General features: G+C 32.3%; 1 long non-coding RNA gene across 1 annotated transcript; it reads left to right on the top strand.

Moving 5' to 3' along the window:
• The first annotated feature begins 3,039 nt into the window (after positions 1–3,039).
• LOC140038634 (uncharacterized) lies at positions 3,040–5,480 on the top strand. The gene is made up of 2 exons (XR_011842209.1): positions 3,040–4,393; positions 5,231–5,480. It is a non-coding gene; the product is annotated as an uncharacterized lncRNA (long non-coding RNA).
• The last annotated feature ends 528 nt before the right edge of the window (positions 5,481–6,008 follow it).

A 6,008-nucleotide genomic window follows, 5' to 3' on the forward strand; every position in this document is an offset into this window, starting at 1 on the left:
TTGTAAAAAATTCCATTAATTCCATTATGATACCTTAACTTTTACAATTTAGCCCCATATGTAGTACACCGATTTCTTTAATTCTATTATTACTCCCTAACTTTTGTAATTTAGCCCCATATGTAATTCACCAATTTCATTAATTCTACTATGGCACTCTAACTTTTGCTATTTAACCCCCATATGTAATACACCAATTTTATTATTTCTATTATGGCACCCTAGCTTTTACAATTTAGCCCCTATTTTTTTATTAGGAAATTGCGAATGGTATCTTGATAAACTATGCATAAATATTTTATAATTTTCTCAAACTTAAGTAATAATTTGTTATAAACTCTAAAGATATATCTTTCATTACAATAGTTATAAGGCAGGCAGGTCTTTTTATCAATGGAATAAGAAATTTATGCCAGATTTATCCTTTATACTACATGCCAAGTAGTATTAGCAAAGGAATAACAAAGTACTACAAAGTAATTAATAAAATAGCCTTCAGGGAGTGTAGTTTATGGGCAAATGAGCATTATCTATTCAAAGTACCAACTTTTTATGGGCATTTTACTCTCAAACATATAATTTATGATAAATTTATAAATGTTTGTAAGTAAAATTCAAAAAGTGTTACACTGATTTCTTACAAAACGAAAACTGGCAGGTTATCTTTTCAACATAAATTAAATTTTTTTAAAAAAAGAAATGGCCCATAAAGTACCAACTCTTTGTGGGTTTCCTCCATTACATGAACAAATATTCTGCTCTTTATGGGCATTTCACTCTGAATCATTTAATTTATGTTAAATACATAAATGTTTGTAAGTAAAATTCAAAAAGTGTTGCACTAATATTTTTATGAAAGGGAAACTGGTAGGTTTTGTATTTAACATAAATTAAATATGTGAAAGGAAAAAAAAAGAAATTACCCATAAATCTATGTCTTGCAAATCTATACTAGTAAAATAGTTTCAAACAAAATTAAACATTAAAATAAACTGTAATTTATACACATTAAAATATTTGTAATTTATACACATTTTGCAACTACTACTTTGTGTTTTCTCTGTAATGAATTTTTTAACTATTGAGAACTTAAGTTTTGTCTTGCAAATCTATACTAGTACAATAGTTTTAAACAAAATTAAACATTAAAATAAATGTTTGAAAAAGAACAAAAGTACATTTATCACTTGCAGTAATGTAACAATTTAACAATAATTTGTTATAAATATAAAAAAAAATCATACATTTCCTATTTATCTTGATGGCAACATGGTGGAAAATAAATAATTATGATAATCTAAAAATAGAGGTAGTCAATGGTAGAATTTAACAATAAAACTGAATATAAACTATTTTGATTGTTCGATCAACTAATTTGGTTCTCTGGTTTGTTAGACTGCAAGTCATACATAATTGATAACACCATAAAATGAGTACCAAAAAGATTTTGATAAAAGAATGTTTATTTTTTTCAAATCATAAACATATTTCTAACAACATTTTTAGTTTGTAAATTATTTTATTGTATAATAAATTAGAAAAGTCCTATATTAGTTAAAAATGTTAAAAAAATTTTGCCCAAACACACTAAATTGTCATATTCTATTATTTTAATACAACTTGAGAGTAAAAAAAATAATAAAAAAACTTAATTACATAAAGATGAGAAAAAGAAAAAAGAGAGAGGTAGGAGTAAGGACAAACAAAGTGTGATTTTCTTGCATCTATATAGGAAGAATGTGTGTTATTTATACGTACAAAACAAAGAGCGGCAAACTAAAAAATTCAAGAGGCATGGCGGACAAAGGAATTTTGAGGAAACGACATCGTTTGCTTCACTAGTATGCACTCTATGTCCAAAACACTTAGCCAAAATTTCAGACACTTTTTCCCTTTCTCTTTGTCCTTCTCACTTCCCCGAAGATGAACTCCTCTCTTTCAAGCTCGCACTACCAAATCCATCATGAACTGAAGTTTGCCATTGTCATCAATTTAGGCAACTTTATCAAGTTCGCACCACCAACATACCTAATTCAGCTGTTACACTGGCTTGGTGGCAAGAAATAAAAAATTAGGGCTTGAAAATTTGGGTGAAAGCTGGAGTTTAGAGCTTGAAGCTTGGGAAAAATGAGAAGTTAGGGATTGAAGGTATAGTTTGAGGTAATTTCAATATTATGTGTCTGATTTTGCAATGCATGGTATATATTTTTTGTGGGTACGGCTAGTTGCACCTTCTCTGTTTCGTCAGATTTAGTTTTTAGGTTCAATCTTGTTAGTCTCTGATTTAAGCATCAACAAGTTTTGAATCCCTTCTGTTCTGTTCTTATAGATTTGTTGGATTTTCATGAATTGATTCTTTGTTAGTGATTTTTGGCTAGAATGCTGTGAATCTTGATTTGGGTTCTAGCAAAATTTGGTCAAATTCGTCAGGTCTCTTTGGAAGTGCTATTTCTTATAGCTAAGAATAATGAACGAGCTGATCCATTTTGGCTTTTCATAAAATCTGAAATCTGAGTTATTTTTAAGAGGTGAACGCTTCAGTCTTGATTTGGTTTTTTGGTAAAAGTAAGAAAGATTGTTGCTTTTCATCCTTTTGTGGAGTTGGATATAAACGGTTGTTTTAAATGAAAACTTGCAGTTTACTTTTTCTCATCCCATGTGTCTGCTACTTCCAAATGTACTTTTATGATTGCTGCTCCCAAAAGTTATAATTTTCTTTCATTTTTTTTTCTTTTTCGCTGGATCGGTTAAGTAATGGATAAGAAAAGGGTGATGTTCCCCTTGTTTGCCATGGTCATTCTCGTCCAGTTGTGGATTTGTTTTACAGCCCAATTACTCCAGATGGGTTCTTCCTCATCAGTGCGAGCAAGGGTAATTCCTTTTGCCAGAATTATTTAGACATATGAATTTGAACACTAGTTACCGGTATTAGTTGAGCAATCTAGTTTGTTGATACGAATTTTACTAGTTCATCATATTTGTGTGTACGCTTTAGCAGTCTAGTTTCCCCTGCTAGTAATGGTTAGGAGAAATATAATGAATGGATTACTGCTTTGACGTTTGATGGTCCAACTATCCAAGCAAATGAGTATTCAAAAGCATTCCCAGTTAATTGCTACCAGAATTAAAAGAAAGGAAACAGATAGCACCGACCTAATCTCTAGCTTTTCCTTCATATTCACACTTACCCATTCTTGTAAATTGAGCATATCTTGTTCATTTGCAGCTTCCTGAGCTAACAAATTTGTCCGACCATTAGGCTTTTGGGCATTCTGAAAGGATATGTACTTCAGTCTCAATATCCTTGCTCGAATCCTTGGCGAATTGAATTCTTTGGTTTTCTTTATTTTGTAAAGTTGGGATTTAGGTTGGCTTTAGCAGTAATTGCCATCGCTATGATCTCTTTATCGTTAGGTCCTGTTATTTTCATAACCAAGTCCAGTTTCTCTTTCACTTGCTCAGTATTCATGTCAAAGTCAGCTTATAGGCAGAGTAGGCAGATGTAGCAGGGAGTTCACCATTCCAATTTGAAATTGCAGCTAATTGTAAAAAGTTACAGTAATCTTTCCAGAAAGAACCTTTTTGGCCATCTCTTTTTATTTGTCTATTTATCAAGTCCTTTGTCTTTAGTTGCACCTACACGACTTGTTCTAATTCTCATAACTACCTTTAAGATTTTTTTAATTTAAACCTTTTGGTCCATGATATCACGGTCATTTGTACCAATTCGTACTTGAAACTAGCTACTGTTTCTAGCCATGAAATATACAGCCAGTCTGTTGCTATCATGAGTGTAAGTAACGTTTGAATGACTGTGTAAGCTCCTTTTTGTAATCTCCAGACCCCAAATACTTACTCGCAATCAATTTTCTTGATGTCTGATTACTTTTTTTCACTTGTTGGGGAGGTCTCTTTCTATTACATATTGGGCAGTATATATATCGTAAGCAAGTGTGATTCACTGAGCTACGATATTGAGGTGTGGCATTTTGGCCTCTCAACTTGCTATGGGTTTGTGACCAGTAAAATGAAATGATATTTTTTAGGTCAGGTATGATTATGTGACTTGCCAAGACACTTACCAAGGGCTTCCAAGATTTACTTGTGAACATTTATCTTTGTATCTTTTTTATCATGTTCCTAGTGGTATACCAAGAAACATTTATCCTGGTCATTTGACAATAATGATTTTCTCTTTGGCAACCTTCCAGATCAATATACATTTCTCATTATCTGCTGCAAATCTCTTCTCTCTTCTTGCTCCCTCATTGGTTCTTTCATCTTCCAAGGAGATGCCACGTAGAGAGAGTTAAAGGATAAGTCTCGGAAGATTTCTTCATCAGAGAAGGCCTGTACTGGTTGGGAAGATGAATACGATGTTTCATCCAAGCAGGTAAACAAATTCCGACCTTGTTACTATAAATTTGTCTTCAAAACAGCTATCATGCTGGTTATCTGTTTTTGTTTTCTTGTTTGCTTAAAGGATTTGGTGATATTGGTATAAGTGATATGACCAGTACATGAAGTAGAACATCAGTTATTTGATGACTATCAGAAGTCCTGTGATTGTTAGATGGTTGTGTGAGTAAGTAATAGATTGGAGTTGCTTCTGATTATCGAATTTGGGATGGACCATAGCTAGCACTAAGAGTACATCTGTGGATCTGTGCTAGGAACCACACTTAGCAACAATCAGTAAATTTCCAAAATTACCTATTTTTTGAGGAACTCCTTATGTATTTTCACAAGTGGATATTTATGCCGTATTGGCTAATTGAGATTACTTCATTGTGACAACCAAAGAGTTTGTGGACAGAACTCAAGTAAAATCACTTCAACTATGGAGCAATGCAAACTCACCCAATATGATCTAACCTTGTCCACTGACAAAAGTACTTGCTGTTCCAGGCCTCGAAGTCAATTACTTTGATAATCAAAAAGTTAGATGTTCTCATAATGTGATTTGAACAAGTTTTTTAATAAAGAAGATATCCAATATCACAATATAATGCTTGTGAATCATTTAAAATGGCATGTAGATGGTATGAAACTCAATTCATTGTCAGTTTCTAGTCCTTATAATCATAAACTTCTTGTTAACTTCTTGTACTTAGATAATACACAACTTTTTAACTGTTTCTTGTACTTAGATAACTTGTGTAAGGTTGTAATAGCATATTTTTTTACTAAAGTCTATTCTAATGCATATAATATTTTATTCTCAATGCAGTCCAGTTTGATATTGATCACGAGGAGATTGTTGGATATGATGATAGAGATGGTTGAAGTCTGACATTGGTGGTGCAATCTTTGCTTTAGTTTAGAAAGCTAGTACTCTATTTTTTGGGAAGGATGCATATTGGCCATTAGTGCTTGAATTGATTATGTGGGTTTTGGGACACAACATTTCTGGTTAACTTCTATTTTGATGAATTCACAAATGTTTATGGCCATATATATGAATTTGTAGCTTCATTCTACATGAATTTTGCCTTTTGTCAAATTGAATGTTCTACTATAATTTGTTGAAATTGCTATGACAATGCTATATTCATAATGGTTAATTTCAACTCTTCAAAACAAAGCTCAGTGACAACCTTCGGAGGCTGTCACTAATGAGAAATTATCTAATGACAAAAAAAAGTTGTCACAAAATAGAAAATAAAAACTCCTTGGCACAACAGAGACTGTCACTAAATCTAAGCTACATTTGTGACGACAATTATTGTCAGTAAAATAGTTATATACAATGGCTTTCGGTGCTTTTTAGTGACGACCTTAAGTAGAGCATTTTTGACAAAAGGTCAATTCGTCAATAAAACACTTCCGGATTGTTGTCACTAATGACAACTATTTAGTGACGACATTTCAGGTCGTCACTAAATAGTTGTCATTAGTGACGACAATCTGGAAGTGTTTTATTGACGACTTGATCTTTTGTCAAAAATGCTCTACTTAAAGTCGTCACTAATGACAACTATTTAGTGACGACATTTTAGGTCGTCACT

This window comes from Coffea arabica, chromosome 3e, assembly GCF_036785885.1.
Source record: "Coffea arabica cultivar ET-39 chromosome 3e, Coffea Arabica ET-39 HiFi, whole genome shotgun sequence".
Classification (NCBI taxonomy): Eukaryota; Viridiplantae; Streptophyta; class Magnoliopsida; order Gentianales; family Rubiaceae; genus Coffea; species Coffea arabica.